The sequence below is a fragment of the Protopterus annectens genome, chromosome 7.part0 (genome assembly GCF_019279795.1).
Source record: "Protopterus annectens isolate FY-2018-M chromosome 7.part0, PAN1.0, whole genome shotgun sequence".
NCBI classification, from domain to species: domain Eukaryota; kingdom Metazoa; phylum Chordata; order Ceratodontiformes; family Protopteridae; genus Protopterus; species Protopterus annectens.
In genome coordinates, this window is record NC_056739.1 from 705,596,608 (window position 1) to 705,618,948 (window position 22,341).

Here is a 22,341-nt window from a genome sequence, read left to right on the forward strand (position 1 = left end):
ACTGGGAGCATGTGTGTAGGGGTATGGGGGGTCAGTGGGGGCTAGCCTGGTGACTGGGAGCATGTGTGTAGGGGGTATGGGGGGTCAGTGGGGGCTAGCCTGGTGACTGGGAGCATGTGTGTAGGGGGTATGTGGGGGTCAGTGGGGGCTTTCCTGGTGACTGGGAGCATGTGTGTAGGGGATATGGGGGGGTCAGTGGAGGCTAGCCTGGTGACTGGGAGCATGTGTGTAGGGGGTATGGGGGTATCAGTGGCGGCTAGCCTGGTGAATGGAAGCATGTGTGTAGTGGGTCAGTGGGGGCTAGCTTGGTGACTGGGAGCATGTGTGTAGGGGGTATGGGGTGGTCAGTGGGTGCTAGCCTGTTGACTGGGAGCAATGTGTGTAGGGGGTCAGTGGGGGTTAGCCTGGTGACTGGGAGCATGTGTGTAGGGGTATGGGGAGGTCAGTGGGGGCTAGCCTGGTGACTGGAAGCATGTGTGTAGGGGGTATGGGGAGTCAGTGGGGGCTAGCCTGGTGACTGGGAGCGTGTGTATCGGGGGTATGGGGGTCAGTGGGGCCTAGCCTGGTGACTGGGAGCATGTGTGTAGGGGGGGTCAGTGGGGGCTAGCCTGGTGACTGGGAGCATGTGTGTAGGGGGTCAGTGGGGGTTAGCCTGGTGACTGGGAGCATGTGTGTAGGGGGTATGGGGGGGTCAGTGGGGGGTAGCGTGTTGACTGGGAGCATGTGTGTAGGGGGTATGGGGGGTCAGTGGGGGATAGCCTGATGACTGGGAGCATGTGTGTAGGGGGTATGGGGGGTCAGTGGGGGCTAGCCTGGTGACTGGGAGCATGTGTGTAGGGGGTATGGGGGTATCAGTGGGGGCTAGCCTGGTGACTGGGAGCATGTGTGTATGGGGTATGCGGGGTCAGTGGGGGCTAGCCTGTTGACTGGGAGCATGTGTGTATGGGTTATGGGGGGGGGTCAGTGGGGGCTAGCCTGGTGACTGATAGCATGTGTTTTGGGGGTATGGGGGGTCAGTGGGGGCTAGCCTGGTGACTGGGAGCAGGTGTGTAGGGGTTATGGGGGGGTCAGTTGGGAATAGCCTGGTGACTGGGAGCTTGTGTGTAGGGGGTATGGGGGTATCAATGGTGGCTAGCCTGTTGAATGGAAGCATGTGTGTAGGGGGTCAGTGGGGGCTAGCTTGGTGACTGGGAGCATGTGTGTAGGGGGTATGGTGGGTCAGTGGGGGCTAGCCTGGTGACTTGGAGCATGTGTGTAGGGGGTATGGGGGGGTCAGCGGGGGCTAGCTTGGTGACTGGCAGCATGTGTGTAGGGGGTAAGGGAGGGTCAGTGGGGGCTAGCCTGTTGACTGGGAGTATGTGTGTATGGGTATGGGGGTATTAGTGGCGGTTAGCCTGGTGAATGGGACTATGTGTGTAGGTGGTAGGGGGTATGGGGGGGTCAAAAGTCAGAGAGAGAGGAAACACATTATATTCACTTGCACAGTTGTAAATCCATAAACACATTAAATCCACTTGCACAATTCTTCAAACCCTATCACATTCAATCTCTATACCATGTAAGTGCACATTTAATGTTCAGTGTCTCGTTGAGACCTGGATAGACATCAGCTCTCAGTTCTATCTGCCATTTTAATTCCCGGACTTGCAGGAATGTGTCCATTTCCCCTACAAATTCTGTTAATTTTTCCAGCGCTGTGAATTTGAATCCTGTGAAGTTTGGGCAAATAGTGGTCAAATGTCAGAGAGAGAGGAAACACATTATATTCACTTGCACAGTAATAAATCCATAAACACATTAAATCCACTTGCACAATTCTTCAAACCCTATCACATTCAATCTGTATACCATGTAAGTGCACATTTAATGTTTAGTGTCTCGTTGAGACCTCGATAGACATCAGCTCTCAGTTCTATCTGCCATTTTACTTCCCGGACTTGCAGGAATGTGTCCATGTCCCCTACAAATTCTGTTACTTTTTCCAGCACTGTGAATTTGAATCCTGTGAAGTTTGGGCAAATAGCACTGTGTTTAGCAAAGGCATTCAAACTGTCCTGTTTGTGTATTGCTGCAGTGTGTTCTCCACATCCCCACAGAGTGAAGTATAGACAGAACCTGGAATGTCTGACTGTGGCAAGTGTGTCGCCTGTGTACACATACAAAAAGACAACAATGTCACCTTCCCGCACTGCAACAGAACTGTCAATCTACATGACCACTATGACTGCAACACAAAAAAACTGTGCTTTCTGTGAACACTGTGGGAATTTCTATATCGGGAAAACAAACAGGAAGCTGAGTAGCCATATTAAAGAACACACTGCAGCAATACACAAACAGGACAGTTTGAATGCCTTGGCTAAACACAGTCCAACACTTGGGACTGCTATTTTTTTTATTTAATGTTAAATGAACTGAATGCAGGATATGTTTGTTAAAGCACTATGCAATTTCACAGCTGACATGGTGTAATGGTATGCTTCTGTGATTGTAGAAGACAGCATTCCAGGTTCAAGACTTGGCAGCACTTGCCATTTTGTTGCTGATCAGAAGTCTGATGGATACGGACTGATTAAGGCATGTTTAAGCATATTATACTTATAATCCTATATTTAAGCAATAACCCACAGCTGGGTCTGGGTAATGTTGGATTTACCCGCTGTTGGTGTGGTTTGGTCACGAGGGTGAGATCCAGCATTGCCCACACCCAGCCATGAGCTATTGCTATTATACAATGACATTATTTAAGAAAAACAATACTTACCTTTCTTAAATAATGTCATTTTATAATGCCTCCATGCTGTCTTTCCATGATTTTTCAGTATCCTGGGGCATTTCATGTACTGTGCATGCTGGCCAATTAGCGTATTCATTTTTGTATGCTATTGGCCGGTCATTGTATAATATAAAATAATATTTACATACATATTATAATTTTACATTTACCTTCTATGTTTAAGCTATGCTAAGGTGATGACCATAATGTCCACACCCACTTAGCTACAATGAAACATTCCTTAGAGTATTACAAATAAGTATATATTATTATTATATTATTAGGTTATATGGGTGTGTATTGTGGTGTTCTGACAACTACTTGGGACTGTGTTCATGAAATACTGGCATGGATTGGGCTTTCCAGCTTCTATGTGTGTTTCATGCTGATGCATGACATGTTCTCTATCAAATTTGTGTGTTTGTGGGACTGGGCTTGTGCTTTTTAACTGTTGGGGGATTTATCCCCTGTTATGTGTGCATTTGCACACATTTCCTGCTTTTGCAGGATGCAGAAGTGCCATACAGCGCTTAAGAAATACAAGGGGTGTGTCACAGAAGCTGTGACACACCCTCTCTATTGCTTTGGTCTTGCTCTTTTAATTTCAGTGTTCACGGATATTGAAATGATCAATTTTTTATTTCAGTGTCCGCGGACATTAAAATACTGGCATAATATTAGAGCAAAGCTCTAATAGTATGCCAGTATGGCTTAGAAAGTGCTGTTAAGCACTTTCTGAGTGCAGGAGGCATGTTTACTGTCTGTACTCTGCTGGAACATGCCCCCTGCACTTGTACACAGGTCATGTCCTTGTAGAGAATACAGCAGCACGGATTCATGAATATGCAAGGCATGCTGCTGTTCCACATGGGCACAATCCGCTCTGTGCAGGAATAGCACAATTCCTGCACGGAGTTTAATGAATCCAGGAGACACTCTTTCAAGGCTATATCATCACTCACTTTATTAGAATTATTTTCCATATTTGCAGTATGCTTCAGAAATAATTTTGTTTTAGTTATGTGAAAACATGACTTTATTTTGTTCATGCTTTCTCTTAACAATTTAGATAGCACAGTGTAGTTTTATTTATGCATTCTCTAAACAATTAAGTTTGCATGGTATTTTCCCCATGGTGTTTCTCGTCCATTTCATTTTTATAGCTTTGGATTTTTCCAATAAGTAATAATATGACAAATATGGAAACAAAGGAGGGAATATAGTAGAGCTGAGTTACATACCATCACGGTAAATTATTACGTTTATTTCTTTGTGTATTAGCACTATTTGCCAACTCACCATAAATACGTTAATATAAAGTATTCACTTCATTTCTATGTGTTAACAATATATTTTTCAATGTTTAAATATTTAATTTTTAGTCCACATTTCTCTCAACCCTTACTATTAAAAATCAAAGCACTAGACTCTGTAAAATCATAGCAGAGTGCTGAAAAGCAAAGCACTTTCATAGTTTTCAGTATAGAGGGTTTTCAGATAGTACACACCATGCTATTAGTGATGAGTCTTTGTATAAGTTTATTTTAGTGATTGTGTTAATGTTTGTAAAGTTAAATATCTCTGATTACATGAGAAACTTCATTATATCTAGGAGGATCAAAGCTGCACTGCAGGCCAAAGACATAGCAGATGAAAAGTATACTGGTCTGTGTCTGAGATGGACAGAGCTTAGACTGTAGGTATTCAAATAAGATATATATATTTATTTGTCCCTCTAGGCATTAACAGACAACAAATTATGTTGTTTTGTGCAGGAAGATCATAGTTTCTCTCTCCTTGTGTTGCCATTAAGGAAGACTTCTCAGCACCCAGTACAGAACTCGTTAGTGGTGTGTCTATGTGTCATTGTCTGCTTAATCAACCAACGCCAGCCTGGATGCATTCAGTGAAGTTTTCTACTTACTTCCTGTCAACAACTTCTGTTCATGCTGTGCTTTTTAGTCAAACAATGTAGCCAGTATACATTGTCCCGGGCTTTACAAATGAGTTACAGTTATGTAGGAATAGCAGTGTTTCATAGATATGCAAATAAGGACAGAGAAAGGCATTTGCAATGAATACAGAAATACAAATTATTATTTTTTTAAAAAACATGCACACTTTTCACAAAAGAGTAAGCTGAATAAAGTTTAGCATTACAAACTTGAGAGTTACTTTGCAAAATCATAAGTTTTAGTGTTACTTTTGCATATCATGGGCAAGCAAGGGTGAGCACAGTCACTCTCAAAAGTATTTTAGGAGAGCAGCAGCTAAAATAGATTTTTTACAACAAAAAGGGTTTTATATTTTTTATATAGTGATAGTTCTTGTGTGAACACCCTTATGCCTTCAGTAAAGAATAGAAAAGGGGTAATAAGAAAGACTGAAAAAGGGGAGAGAAAAGAAAGAAGCAAACACAAAAGGAGAAACATAAAGAGGGTTTGTGCTGGAGGAGGTGGGAGAAGACAGGCACCATGTTTTTGTCAGGAGATACACCTCCTGTGTGGATGGGAAATAGGGAAGAGGGTGAAGGAGAAAGGGTAAGGGAAGAAGGGCTGAGGAAGGGACAGCTGAAATCCCAGTACACAAAGCCTCAAACATGTCCATATGTGGTGGACAGCACCAACTGGGACATTGTGTCTTCTACACACAGAAGAGAAGCTTCAACTGACTGAATTCTCCTATCCACTACCTCCACCAGTATGTCCTCAAGCAAGCTTAGAAGCCCCCTTTATGTGAATCTTGCCAGGTTGCCACATGCTGGAATGCCTACTAGACTGGTGCCTCCACTCCATCTCTGTGAGGATGTCCCTGGATGGGCAGAAGGTAAGCATTCCTTATCCTGGGAGTTACATGCCCATTTGACTCCTGAGGGATCCAAACCTGTAAAAAAAAAAAAAAGAAAAGAAAAAGGAATGCATAAGCAAAATAAGAAAAACAGAGAAAAAAAAGTAGTGGGGAGAGAGAAAGCAAAAAAAGCAGAATGAATTCACACAACACTGTTTATATGTCATTTAATACACTTGAAAATACTGTAGTAAAATCTTTATTGAAGTAAAATGTCTGTACAGGAAGTGCTTATGGATGCAATGGGGGTAGTGATTTAGGATGTGGTTTGGTATTTGGGAAGAATGCTATGAGTAATGCTTATTCATAAATGTAATGAAGTCAAATGTCAAGGGTCTAAATTACATATATAGAAATGGATCAATTCATGGAAGTGTACAATTTCTTTACTGAAGAAATGTGACTGATTTAATAGATAATATTGAAGTAAAACTGAATGTTCTCAGAAACGTTTGTGATGGTCATTCACTTGGCACACAATCCCCACCCCTACCCCAACTTGCAGTCTAATTGGGTGCAGTGCATGGGATTTTAGCTATGTTGTACATATAGGTAGAAATACTTTTGAACAAACAACTGTGTCAAGAAACAGTTTTAGCTATATTTCTGTGGCCTACACAAAACTGGCTTAATTTCTTCTTTTCTGCAATGGTAATAAATTATAATTACAATTCTTATTTCATAGTTTTACAAAATCAGTTAGCATTACTAATACCTGTAACCTCTTAAATAATTTACACACTAACTTATATAGATTATTATTTTAATACACTTATGAGACATTTCTATTTATTATTTAATAGATGCAGTGGTGCAGTGACGTAGTAGTTCTTCGGTTCGATTTTCGGCTAGAGTGCCTTCTGTGCAGAGTCTGCATGTCCTTCCTGCATTCATGTGGTTTTCCTCTCATGATACAAAGACATGCATCTGGAGCATTTCTCCCTGAGCCTCCACTGAAAATTGGCTTTACTCCAAGTCAAATTTTCCCAGTAAACAAATAATAAATAAATAAAAAAGTATTATAATCTGTTAACACATTAGTAGTATTCCTCTCTCTTCAAAAGATGCATGAATGATTATAAACATGGCATGATTTCCTAAGCATTTCAGAATAGTATTATAAGTAATATTTTCAGGTACATAGCTCTGTCTTTGCAAATACCTGTATTTATCAAAATTGTTAACATTTTTTTCTCTTTTTTACTATGACTCATGTAAGCAAATATTTTATTTTACTTAATGTAGAACTATGGCCTTCTCAACACAACCTGGTCTACCTTCTCAGCCAACTGGTCAGCCACATGCTTCTGCAAATCCTCATACCTATCATGGCACTTCTGATTGGAGCAGGTTATACTGCCAGGGTTGACAGTTGGGCACCCAGATCTTGCCAGATATCAATCTTTTTCCATGTGCTATGCCTCATACATACCTCAATCTTCTCCAGGTATGAATCATGTGAAAGACAAAGCATGATCAAGGTCTATTTATCAGACCAACTAGTAGCACAGCACTTTACAGTCTTTCAAAGAGGCAGAACAAGAATGAAGAAAGTATGGTGAGGGATGCATAAAGCAGGGCTAAAACTACTCCCTGTAGGGTGTGACATCACCTTAACTAAACCCTTTTTGCTAGCATAAAATGACATAAATGCTGCCATAACAGGTATTGATACTATTGGGAAGTATGGTATAGGTAAAACTGCTTTGTCGCATACACTTTTTACTAAAAGGAAAACATTCACCTTTCCTTTCTATGTGTCATAAAAATTTTAAATATATTGTTAATAAGATGCATTAATAGTGCTTATTGATAAAAGTTTTTTTTGTACCCTAGCATCATGTGTCATGTAGTACAGTAGAAATGTCCTCTTGTTTTTTTTTTTTTTTTTTTTTTTGGGGGGGGGGGTGTTGATAAATGTCAGCATGTATGTGGTTTTATACTTTTATGACTTTATAATTTGTTTAATTGCTAGGGTGTAAGACAATGTTGGATGGGCAGGGATTTAGCTTCTGATTGCTGTAAACTTGGCATTCAGATAACTCCAGTTTTTTAATACATTCTTATCTTGGCTAGTCTAGGGCCAATCACCCATTCCTGCTGAAAGCTTGGGCTAGCTGTGGAGTGCTATGGGCTTTAGAAGCATCTGCATTGTATCCACATGATTTTGAAGTAAGTTCAGTTAATGCTGGGCATGTGTCCACAACTGGTGAACTGCTATAATTTTCTGATATACTGGGGCACATTTGCATATTATTACGATTCATAGGAATGATTATAAATTAGCACTTTGCATACACACGTGTAAATGCCTTAAATTTTCACCAATAAGTTAAGCATCACCAAACTAATTCACAAATAGCTGAGACAGGTAGCAAATGCATTAGGGTACAGCAGACATAGTAAAGTAAGGACAATTGTTAAAAGCAGTGGCGGATGGTGACTTTAAATTGAGGGGGGGCTGCAGGAGACAGCTGAATGGGTGGGGCCAATGGGAAGTGGTGTGGCCAACTAGAAAGGGGTGGGGCTATGCTCAAAACCACAACAACTGGAACTTTAATTAAATACACTGATCTGGGAGCCAAACCATCATTATGAAAGTCCAATCAAGACAAAATGAAGTGAAGAAGAAAAAACATTTCAATGCATTGGTTACATGACAACTTACTTAATATCTAGATGGAAACCCAAAGGTTGTGATGCATGAAAAAATAAATTACTTTATAAATACATTACTGGAATGCCAGTCAGAATCAAGTATAAAAAAAGAACAAGCAGTACTCAACTCAAAGTACTTCTCCTTGCACTGCAGTTCTAATTATAATTTATATTCAGCTTTATAAAATTACCAAGTAACATGCTGACAGTAGCAATCTCTGTGTGATACCTCCCACTTGTAAAAATGTTTCTTATCCAAAAAAGACTTGCTGCCTGACAACAACTATCTACTTGTTTCATGGGGAAGACATGATCAATATAAAAAATGAACAGCAAACAAGAAACAAGCTCAAGATAAACTGCTTAAAATTACTGCACAAGTTATGGACCACACATGATAGATTGGCATTCTGTTTAGTTTATGGGTAAAGCCTGCAAAAATGACTGCAAGTCTCTAACAAATGTAATGAGTTTCTGAAAATACTGTAATCCTGTCCTTTATTACAAATACTGTCATATGCATTTCAATACTTAAGGCTTATATGTTATCTAGTTATGTAAATATTCTCTGCATGGCAACAACGAAAAGGCTTTCATTGTTGGTAATTCTTTAACAGTATGCATATTAAAACTTACTTACATCTTACAATCTCCGACAATCTTACCTGATGGTCATTAAAGCATTGCTACTTAAACATAGAACAACAGGGCACTGCGACAGCATGCATTTTCTGAATAATAAGAAGCATAAATCAACTGTATAAAAATATGACAGAAAACCAGAACATTCTGCAAAATCAAGGACAGATGAAAAGCCACGGTCATATTTGTGGTCTGTCTTGGATGGGGGAATACTCTGCACACTTGCACTGCATAACTGTTCCTTGCCTTGTTTGGACACATCCAGAGCCACTACAAGGGGGAGTGGGGTGCAACAAGTTTGTCACAATTTGAAATGTCTCTGGCTGACAGTGATGGCTCTGAAACTCATACCTCACAGCAAAAAATATGGACAAAGCCATACACAGAAGTGGGACACAGGCCAAAAATAAGGACAATTTTTAAATATTGCTCTTATAAACTTCAAAAGTAGTAGGTAGGTCTTGCATTAGTATGAATTTTCTTTTTTTTTTCCATAATAAATCTTTATTGTTTTAGTATTTTCCATACAAACTTAAAAAAAAAAAAAAAAAAAAAATAAAAAATAAATAAAAAAATAATAAATAAAAAAAAAAAATAATAAAAAATAAAAAATTATTAATACTTTCTAACTATTCTATCTAGTTCAATCCCAAAAAAACATATATACAATATTTACATGAATGCCTCCAAATATAACATCAAGTTATACAGAAATATATAATAAAAGAATTTAACATAAGTCAGTTATCTCAATCTTTACTTATTAACATCTTTTCCCGTAATGAGTATATATGTCTCAGAATACACTCGATCTTCATATATTATGCCAGTATGACATTAAAAATTTGTTCCCATATCTTTGGGTTATTAATATTTTATTATGTTCCTTCAAAAGTAATTTGTGAGCTAATATATGTCTTATTGCTAAAGTCCTAAAATTGTTCCATGAAATTTGAGATGGGTTTAACCAGTTTGTAGCTATATAAAGTTTCATTAGTAAGAAAATATTAATAAATATAATGATTTGGGACCTAGGAAGTTGTTTTGGAGGGATATGTAATATCGTGAATTCCCATGAAAGTGTTGAACTTTGATATCCCATCTTTTGGAGTTGCAGTTTTAACGAATTCCAGAGTTTATAGATACATTTACAGCTCCAGAACATATGAATAAGATCTGCTGTTTGATCTGTACAATATGGACAGATTGGAGAGTTTTAGAATTAAACTTGTGCAATCTGAGGCGAGTATAGTAGGCATTTCCAAAAATCATAAGTTGAGTATACATTAATTTTTGGAAAGATATTGATTTCGTTGTTAGATTAATTGCCTTGATGAACTGCTTATCCTCTGTAAGTGGTAGTTTCTCCCTCAATATTTTGAAATAAGTACTGAATTCTGAAATTTGAAATCCTTTATTAATTTATTAGTGGCTGTTATATATTTGACATCTTGTTGAAGAGATTGCCATAAGTTAAAACATTTTGTTATTTCCTCATCTTTAATTTTAAAGTCATCAAAATAACTTATAGCTAGTTCCTTAATCTGTCTCAAAATAGTTGAATATGACTTGGGCAGATTCATTTCTTGTCTTATTGTATTAATGGATTCTTTTAAGTAAGGATAAATATCAAGTAAGGTAAGATTCATCATAAGAGGAAAAGTTTTAAGATTTATTAGTTTATTATTAATTTTCAAGTTAGGATTTCTATGAAAAGGCTGGAACACCATCATATGCTGGATAAGATTTAGAGATCCGAACAAACTCTGTACTGAGATTATGTATAATTTAATATGCTCCATTATATCATATGATTTAATCATTTCCTTTTTTAAAAAAAGTACTGCTTTGGGGTTAATATTCAAATTCGAGATATGTTTATAGTTCACAATTACCCACATTGGTGTCCATTTATTGCTAGATATATCATAGTTAGCAATTCTCAAGATTAGTATGAATTTTCTAAAGGGTATGAAATCTGAAACTCAAATGTCTGCCATTATTTTCTAACTTCAGACTTTAATGATTTGCCACTAATTTGCCAGAAAACCACACTTTTATGAAAAACAGACCAAAAATGTGATGCAGAAATATAAAATTGCCACACAATACAGCTAGGATCCTGTCAAAGAAGGGACACCTTTATAATGTTAGTACTGTTAACTTGAGCAGCTGACAAAATAAAAGCATCTACATGCATTTCTGAAATAAAAGTAATCTATAACTCTGATCATTACAGCTATTTATAATTGTAAACCCTCTATGTTTTCTTCCAAAATTGCCATTTTGCTGAAGGATTATTAGGGGGAGAGCAACATTTTGAGCCAAAATTGGGGACAGTTGAGAGGTTTGGATATTCCTAATTCTACAAAATGATTTATTTGCATGTACCTCTCAAACTCTTAATGCTGGAAATCTGGACAAGGCCAAATATATTGGGGGAACATACAAACAGTACTAAATATTGCTCTTGTATAAACTTAAGGCAGTTAATAGAATAACAGGTCTTGCCTTAGCATGCATTTTTCTGAAGGTTATTACATCTGAAACTCAATGCCTGTCATTTAGTGACTTCATTCCTAAATGATTTGCAGAAAACCACAAATTTTATGAGGAACAAACCAAAAATAAGAAACAAAAATCTATTCATTCTGCAAAAATCTGGACAGTCGAGAGGTATAGTTCAGCTAGGGCCATCTTTCAGTTTGTTGCCCTTCCCCCCTCACAAAATCATGGTCGAATGGAGCCTCCCCCCTGCAGCCATTCCAATGTCCCATTCTTTGGTTATTTCGCCCTATTTGCCATAAACACTGTAATGTGCATACTGGTTTACTTTTGCAATGATTTGGATTTCATTTAAAAATTTTATTTTGCATTTTACAGCACAAACTTTAATAGATATCTGCTAAACAAAGCAATACAGTCTCACAATGAAAATAGACTTAGCGTTAAAACTTCTGCCCTTGAAACTCACATTCATTGAAACAGCATTGAAACCCACATTAAAAGAAAATACATTTTGCCAGTGGCAGATAAAGATTAACTTTGGGCTGTTTTCAAAATAGCAGCATAGCACACATTGGCAGGGCTGTACCAATACACATGAAAACATGTTGCCCATCCACAATATGCGGGGGTCAATGAGTTATGTGTATGTGTGGTTACTACTGTCTGGATCTGGCCAGCATGTTCTCCTGGCAGTCATCTTGTAGTGCCCTAGGTACAGTGCTGCCTCTGACAGGGCCATGTGCAGATAACTGCAGTGCCAACTGTTATGCATGTCAGTGACACCCACTGCTCTGCCACTGACATACCTGGAAGTCACAGTGCTATGTGGAATATACTACACATAGTACTGACATCTTTAAGGATGGGTAGAAGAGGTGTCAAGGCTTTTGTGAATATAAGTGCTTTGTGGTACTGCTGCCAGTTGTCATTCTCAATAATACTTTTTTCTTATGTTTGCTTTTACATATAATGGACATGTCTGCACAGCTGAATGCACTCTGTACCCACACCCATAACTCCAAACCTCTAACAGCAAGATGTCTGGACAAAGGCAGAAATAAAAGTGGAACAAAGGCACAATGAGAGGCATGTGTTGTAAATATCACCCTTACATGCTGAGAAAGTTAGTAGGATGAGGGGTTTGCAGTAGCAGGAATTGTCTGAAGGTTATGTATTCTGAAACAGTAATGTCTGTATTATTTTGTAGCATCATACTTCAATTATATGTAACTAACTTGCCACAAAAACACAAGTTTATATAGAAAGGATGAAACCTCTAGCCAAACACTTGAACAACCTGCCAAAAAATGTACAGGTAAGAGGTATGCCCACACAAAGATATAACATCTCAGGTTAGAAAGATACCGCACAAGCAGGCGACACTAACCATTATATCACCAGGTTGCTGGACTATTTACACAGCCGTGTGTCATTGCTAAACTGGCCATAGCAACACCTCACAAATGGTCTTGTTGTCCAAGAATGTACATAGCTGCCCTCATAATATTGGTCTATGCATCATGCAACTTGTATTCCTCTGGTAAAGCACTGTGATGATTTGAGGATGTCTGGCACTAAGTAATGCCACAATACATTGCAGTTTCAGACTACAGATGTGTCAGAAAATGTTTGCTAAACAAAACATGTACCCTGAGGAAAATCATTTTTACTCCTGAGAGGTATGGCTGTAGCACACAAAACCCTGGACTGGAGTACACCTATCTCTGGAATGGAGTCCCACTCTAACTGCAGAAGGTCACACTGGGCTTGCTCCTACACTTAGGGAATCACAGGACATGTTTGAACCCACATCAGAATATATGAATGTATTGTGTATCTATGTCCATGCATACAGACACACACACACATCGGACAAGATTACCCTCAGCTAGCTGTAGGTAGCCCATATGTGATATATCTGCTTCTGTTGCATGAGATACATACACATATATATGAGCAACAGATAACAGCATATGTCAAGCATGCACGCACATAGTTCTGTGGAGCTGAGATACATACAGTGATACAGAGAGAAACACAGGGGAACACAGACAGTGTGAGTCACACATACGGATAACTTGCTGTGGACAGTGGCATACCAGTTGTAAACACTTACACTTGCCAGCATAAAAGGTGAGCCCCACTGTGTAACAGTACTGAGGCTGGGTTTATAATATCACATCACCTGCCTGTGTGTGTTTGTGCATGTCCATAGGTCTAAGTATTAGGAGACTCTTCCCACTCAGTACACTTCACATTGCCCTATTTCACAAGATCTGCTGCTTTCATTCACCTTAGAAGTACCATTGGACACTGATCCCCTCAGTAAGCTCTGTAGCATGTGAGATAACTGCGTAATCCTATAGTATAAAATAACTAGATATGTAGGGGTTCTAATCTCAATACTGACAACTGTGTGTGTGTGTGTGTGTGTGTGTGTGTGTGTGTGTGTGTGTGTGTGTGTGTGTTTGAGAGACAGCTGTGCATGCGAGAGTGAAGGAGTGTGTGTTTGTTTGTAGGTGAAACAGTTTTAGGCCATTCCCACCCACAACACTTCCCAGTTCCCCACTTTATCAGTTCTGCTGATGTAATTTCCCTTATCAGCACCTTTGGTTATTTGTCAGCCCATTAAGCACCGTAGCATGTGTGATAAACTGTGTAACAGTATAGTATAAATCACTAGCTAGACAGGGGTTCTAATCTAAAATCTGGCAAATGAGTGTGTGTGTGTATGTTTGGAAGAAGTATTTTGCTAAGTTTTGCACCCACTGCCCTACTTTATCACTCCTGCTTATGTCAATCTTCTTATCAGCACTTTTGGCTAGCTATAAGCCCAGTAAGCTCTGTAGTGTGTGTGATAACTATGTAACACTATACTACAAATCATTAGCTTGACAGGGGTTCTAATCTCAGGTCTGGCAAATGAGTGTGTGTGTATGTGTGTGTGTGTGTGTGTGTGTGTGTGTGTGATTGTGTGTGTGTGTGTGTGTGTGTTTGTAAGAAGAAGCATTTTGATAAGTCTCCCTCTCACTGCTCTACTTTATCAGTACTGCTGATGTCTATTTCCCTGCAAACATACATGTTACTGCATTTTTGTGGGTATATGGAGACACATATGTCAACTGTGTACATTTGCACAGATTGTGCTGATATTTGCTTTGCATTTTGGCTCCATTTACCATACTATTGTGCCCTGTCTTGGTGACTAGTGGCATATCAATAAAGAGCCTAGGTCAGAGTGTACTGGCATACATCTGAGTTTCAGACTTCTTACTCTTCATAGCCTTACTGCAACTGCAGGTCATTCTGTGCTATCACTATGTGAGGCTGTAGGGGGTTAATTCAACACTGCTGCCTTTTGTGTGCCTTTACCAGACATTTCTCTGTGGTCTTCTACAGCTGACTTGCTGTATGGGTGTAAGGGGTGGTTATGGGACCCCCACACTGACATCCATGCCTATGACCTATGAGCCCCAGTTAGTTGTCCCCACACATATACTGCAGTGGGATTTGTCACTTTGGGTACTACTGCATAGTGTGCGGAGGCCAGTTTTGGCCAGACATTTCCTGGTGTCCCATATATCTATTTGTGTGCTGCTATCCCAGTTGGCCACCCCATTCCTTTCCATGCATGCAGCATTACCATAAATATGCTAGCAAAACATACTACTCCATTCATTTATTATTAAGAAGACTGACTTACCTTGTGCCTGCAGCAGTTGTGAGGATGGTGCTTGAGGGCCACTTATGTTAGATGCACACAGTACATTGCCTATATATGGTAAGTTACAGGTAATGTGATGTGTGTATCATCCGTTTTACTGTGTGCTTGAGTCAGAGAGGTGTCAGTCTCTGGGGTCCCTACAGTGCCAGTGTGTGCTATGCATTGCCTCTTTGCCAAGGCCAGAACATATTGGGCACATCTCCATCTGCCTACAAGAGCAGGCTCAGGGGCATCCTCCTGTGAGTCCCTCTGTGCCTGTGGAGACCATGGCAATGGTGGTGGGCTGTGTGGCCCTTCTCCGTACTGCTCCTGCTGCAGCTGTTTCTGTAGGATCATATTGTGTAGCATGGCACATACTACGAAAATGTGTGCACATGTGACTGGAGAGTACTGCAAGGCTCCACCAGATATGTCAAGGCAGTGGAACCATGACTTGAACTTCCCAAACACACACTCTATAATGATCTTGGTTTGTCCGTGTGCCTCTTTATGGCATTCTTGTCTGGGTGTGTGTGCATTTCTGATGGGTGTCATCATCCACGGCTCCAATGCATAGCCAGCATCCCCACCAGATGGCCATACAGGATGCCCACACTGGCAAATGCCTATTACAGCTGTGAGGAATGCCAGATGTGGGAGTCATGATAGCTTCCAGGGCTGCCAGCACACACATTCATGATAATTCCCTTGGCATTGCACATGACCTGGCAGTTGATGGAGGAGAAGCCCTTGTAGTTTGTGTAGAAACTACCCTGTTCACCGGGTGGTACTTTGATGTGGATGTACATGCAGTCTATGGCACCCAGTACCTCTGGGTTTTTGACTACATGGTGGAAGAGATGCATATTGTTGGTCCTTTCCTCAAGGGTGTTAGGGAAGTAAATGTGCTCACCGTCATGTGGTAGCATGGCATCCAGGAACTGGTGGAGTACCCTGGATGCAGATGCCTGTGAGACCCCCATAATGTCCCCAGTAGGTCTTTGGAAAGTACCTGTAGCTAGAATTTTTAAGGCTACACATACCTTGGTATCCACTGGGATGGGATCCACTCTGTTGGTTCTAGCATTGAGTTGAGCCTGGCACAGCTCAGTGTTTGCTGAAGTATTTCTCTGTCCACCCTGTAGTGCTCTACTATCTCCAGATCATGTAGCCCCTGGTAGGTTACCCTGGATCTGAACATTCTTCTCCTCTTCCTTGGTCTGTAGCAGTTGTCAGCATTATCCTTCTCTTTGCCGTCAGCCTCTAGCACATACTGATGGATCAAAGCAATGGCAGTCCCTAACATTTTTCCAGTTAAAATTCCCCTGCATGTATACACCAATGGTGCAGAGTTTGTTGGAAAAACTAGACTGTAAGATGTTTCCATGCTTTATACTGTTGTGTTGCAGATGCTGCCTGTATGATTGGGTGACTATGATACATTGCAGCTGCCACCTATATTACCCATGGCTTTGATTTGGCCACTGCGAGTGTTGGAGGCATTACTGGCAATTTGTGCATGATTGCCTTTGTTCTGCTGTTGCTCTTTTTTAATTATTTTTACTTACATCTTGTTGTTGTTGCAACAACAACTTACATCTTCTCCCATTTTCAGCTATGCAGCCACCTGCCAGCTGTATTATTGTGTACTTTGCATGACCCATTGTAAGTTACAAGAGTCCCATATTACTGATTTCTACTTTATTTCTCCTTTATTGTGCTGTTGCTCTTTATTTCTTTTTTTACATCTCCTCCCATTTTCAGCTATGCAGCCACCTGCCAGATGTATTATTAAGTGCTTTCAATGGCCCATTGTGAGTTGCAGAATCCCATATTGCTGATTTGTACTGCATTTCCCTTATTCTGCTATTTCCTTTTTTTCCCTATATCCTTCCTGTTTAAGTGCTGGTGCTCCACACAGACATGTTTAGCTAGTGTAAACAGCAAGAAATGGCCTTCCCCTGGGTGCAAACATACTCCTCAGGTCATGGAATAAGACTATACAGCCTCAGACACACCCCCTTGCTTAGCTGTGCTTAGCTAAGTGCAACCCCAGGCAACAGAGCTCCAGTGTGCTTACAGCAAGTATGACACACCCTCTTTTCATGTTAGTTGCTCCTCATGTCTACACAATGGTGTAAGAGCACCTACACGGTTGGGTGCAGTGTGACAGAAGTATTTTGTGGATTCAGTATAAGTCCTCTCATTAACATACCACACTGCCTTAACCTGTAGTTACACAAGAGCCTTCCCCCTTAGCAACCACTGTTCCCTGCCATTGTTTTAATTCTGTTTGCCATATAGTATAATGGAAAAATGCAGGTTTCCCTTAAAATTAACTTTTCACTATTTTTTTTTATTTTCCCCACAATCCCGTTTGCGCAGCGCTGTCCTATGCTTTAATGGCCGAGATCGGCCACAATAAAATAATCTTTTATTTTTATAAAATTTATGAGGTTTTTCATGCCAATGGCCATATATTTGGCCATTGGCATGCCTACAGACTAGGGTACATGCTTTTATTGGAGCTGTCATGACTCTGTTTTCAATTTTGCAGAAGTGTATTTGGCTAGTAGCTGAATAAATTTCTGCGCTTACACTGTTCCTGCACGGTTACCTGCCTGCTTCCTGGATTACTAATTCACCTCATTTGCATGGTTTTCATCAGCAAATGAGGTAATTAGCATCCTGTACAGGTTTCCATGCAGGAGTGACTACACTGCTCCTGCACGGCAAAATAAGCTTTGTGAATCCCACGGAATGTGTTTTTACCAGACTGTAACACTTTACAACTACATAGATGTGGAGAACAAGAAGATGCTGCTTTTTGCTAATCTTATTTTATTTAATTGTTTGTCTTTACTGACCAGGACTGGGGAAAAAAAAAAAAGTACACATTCAGTGAAGGCCCAAAGAGAAAAGCCTCACAGTTAAATCACATATTTTAATAAAAGTAAAACCATTTTTATATGTACAGTACATTTACATGAACATTTGAATTTTTGCATGAACATAAACGGAGTACATGTACTGAAAACAATGGAAGAAATTTACATGCACTGGATAAGCATCTCCAGAAAATTAAATGCAAAGCAAAACAGTATTCACCTGCACAATACACGGAAGTAAAGAAACAGAAATTAAAGCATTTTCTTGAATGATAACTGCAGATGCAGATGGTAGTAGAAAAGTAGGTTCATGAAATGACAGGAAAGACACATTGACAGTGGAGGATTAGTGACTGGGCAGGGGAAAGGCACTAAAGAAGCGACAGTTTGAGAGTTAACTCTTTCACACCCAGTCTGAGTAGAATTTTGCACATCATGTCAACTGTAGAATTCCTGCCTGGACAGCTTTCTCCTGAGCTAAAATTCTAAGAATGAAATTTTGCAACATACCTGTAAACAAATGCATATAGCTCAAAAACTATAAAAGTCCGAACAAGTTAAAATATAAAAGTTAATCAGCGCACACATGCCTCTTTACGATGGTGATATTAGTATGTCAGCCAGACATAATGGTGATTTGATAAAGGGGGAAATCATGAAGATTACACCTCTCAGTAACATTTTGAATTCAGAAACAACTATACCATGGTACTGGAGCATGTAGACATGCAGCACCATGTCAGGCTGTCTTTCAGGTCATGCTAAATGCAAATGAGGCAGACCAGGGGAGAGGCATATGCTAATAGGCTCCAGGAAGGCAGCTACACAATGAACAATTCATAGATTCTCTCGGCCATATAGATTAGCATGGATACCCTTACCATATTGCAGTAGTGGGCACGGTCAAAAGTGTGTGTTTGTGTGTATATACACACACACACACACACATATATATATATATATATATATATATATATATATGTGTGTGTGTGTGTGTGTGTGTGTGTGTGTGTGTGTGTGTGTGTGTGTGTGTGTGTGTGTGTGTGTGTGTGTGTGTGTGTGTGTATGCATGTCTCTCTCTCTCTCTCTCTATATATATATATATATATATATATATATATATATATATATATATATATATATATATATATATATACAGAGAGAGAGAGAGAGAGAGAGATGCCTGGAAAATGACATGCAGTGTTAGACTGCAACATTCTGTGATTGCCAAGGTTTAGAAAATGAGATCATGAGAAGGTTAGTGAGGGGGTAATTTAGGTGTGTTTGTCTCTGTGTATGGGTACAGTTGAGTGTTTTTGCTCTGATTATGTGTGTTGAGGGAGGCGAAGGTGCAGGCTCTCAGACCTGCACACACCCCTACACTAATGAGCAACACTTGCAACCTGTGTTTGCCTACATGGATAGACTGGGCACATAGGAAATCTCTTGAGCATGGGATCAGAGGGTGGGATGAATCACTGGCACCAGGGCAACCTGTTAAATTTTGCACCATAATAGTACCTTAACAACATGAGGTTTGGATGGTGGGGAGAATACCTGGCACCAAGGAAATGACATGCAGTGTTAGACTGCAACATTCTGTGATTGCCAAGGTTTAGAAAAGGAGATAATGGGACATTAGACAACTCAGGGGTAGGTATGGGGACTGTGTGTGTGCGTGTGTGTGTGTGTGTGTGTGTGTGTGTGTGTGTGTGTGTGTGTGTGTGTGTGTGTGTGTGTGCGCGTGTGTGTGTGTGTGTGTGTGTGTGTGTGGGAGAGTGGCTGAAATGGAGGAATACTTATGCCTACACAGTGATGCAGTAGCAAGTGAAGTGCTGAATCACAGAACACTGCATCATGGACACACTCACGCTAGATTTATTAATGAATCCTTGGGAATATGCAAATGATATTATAATTACATAAACAACTATAATATCTCTTTAGCAATGCAAAGAAGTACTGTAGATATCACTCCTTACTCCATGTCTAGGATATATGCATAATTATGATTTTAACATTTACACATTTAGTGGATTAAAAAATATAAATATCTGCAGAGCAATGCTTGTTAGACAGCAACTATCAGTGCAAAGTTTTTCCAGCATTGTGCATGCTTTCATTTGATACCAAGGAGTACCATATAAACACTTCCTGTTTGAAGTTATTAATATCAATATTATTATTACATTGTATAAAACCATATTTTTTTCAGAAAATAACTTACATTTTCTCTTATACTGAGTATCCCATTTCTCTAAGGAGCTATACCTGACTGGGCATATGCAATTATGTTTCACAATGTGTTTTGGTGGATGTTTGTGATATTTACAGACTGTGATTTTTAAGCATTCATATATATTTTATTATTAAAAAATAGTAAATAAAGGGAAATTGGTAGTTGGCAGTCAACTGGTAACGGGTAAAAACTTTTGCAGCATGTGTATACTTTTATTTGATATCATGAACTACATTAGAAGCAAAAATATTAATTATAGCACTTTCATGATTGCAATTGGGTCAGCAAACATATCGACTTAATAACAAAAATATTAATAAAGCACTTTCATGACTGCATTTGGGTCAGCAGACATTTCTGATCTGTGCAATGAGCTATCTTGTAACATACTGGGCCGGATTCACGAAACCTCCGTGTAAGACTTAATATGTCTTACTCAGAGGCTGCAGTTGAATGGTATGAAATCAGTGTGCCATGAATATTCATGAGGGCATGCTGACTCATCCGTAATTCTTCCATGGACTGAGTAGGCAAGTAGGAGGCATGTCCGACTGCCGAGCAGTCTAAAAGTCCACGCCCCTGCAAGGTTTTAAAAAGCATAATGTCAACAGACAAAAGCGAGTCCGCTCAAATGTACTTGCACCCAGCACCACACTCCCTGACACGGTAAACCCCCATCAGAGTTATAGAACGTAAAATATTACATTTTTTTTAAATCCACAATTTAGCTGCCCGTATTTGCACTTGTTTGCGCGGGAGTGCCCATTGCTTAACCACAGTTAGCAATTGTGACATTGAAGAGCATATAAGAACTATTTATGCAAATTAATCTAAATAGCAATAGCATAATGGTAGAGCATATGCGCAAAAAGAAGGCATTCACGGTTCGAGTCCCACCCCTCCCCTTCTTATTTATGTTTTAAATCAGTATTTGAAATAATACCAGACAAATATGATTAAAATTTTATTAAAAGCAGTGACATGGCCAATGTATCAGCGAACAAAATATATATTTTTAAAATACCCAGATATATAATAGCCTGCCATTAAGCAACGTTTTACACAGCTAAACACAGGTGCCCATAGTTTAATAGCGCTATACTCATCTAAACAGAGGTGTCCATAGTTTAATAGTGCTTTATCCAGCTAAACAGAGTTGCCCATAGTTTAATAGCGCTTCATCCAGCTAAACAGAGTCGCCCATAGTTTAATAGTGCTTCACCCAGCTAAACAGAGTTGCTCATAGTCTAATAGCGCTTTACCCAGCAGAATAGAGTTGCCCAACATTTAAAATCACTTTACCAAGCGCAATGTCTTTGTGCAGACATGCGCGCCATGCCAACCAGGGCACCGTAGGGCACAGGGGAGCAATGTAGAACTAAGTTGCTTAAATGCAGCCACACTCCCTAGCCTGTCTAGACAGTATTAAAATAAAAGAATGGCAAGGTTTGAACCCAGGACCCTTTGCATCATAATCAAAGTACAGAACCACTAAGCAATGACAACAGAGAGGAAGCAGACACTATTAACATACATAAACTTAGGAATGGTAGTGTAACCATTACTAAGCAGGTCTGCAGTCAGCTGAGAATTTTACAAAATGGCCAATCACAAAAAAGTGTGGGGAATGCGGCATATTTAAGCCCCACAGGTGGGAATGCACGCCATAACTGATTGTAGCTCACATCTGCAGTCAGAATGTCTGGTGTTGGAGAGAGAGTGCACTTCCAAGAGCAGAGATGGGGCACCGAGGAGTCCAAATACATGGTTTGGCTCCTAGTCCACCATCACAAGGCAAGACTCCTGCAGGTCCAGTTCCAAGGGACGGAGAACAAAGCAGAAGCTTGGAACCGGTTAGCTCTTGACCTCACCAGTGCCACAGGCGTTCCCCGGACTGGTGAGTAGGTCTGTCACCACCATGCGGACCTGAAGAGACAAAAGGAGGACCACCTGAACCAGTGTATACAGGAGGCCCATGGGATGCGGGATGTCCCACAACTGAGTATGTAGCCATGGAATGCAGTATGTAAGGATTTAAAATGGAGTATGTATAACAGATAGGAGTGTCTCAGTATTTTGC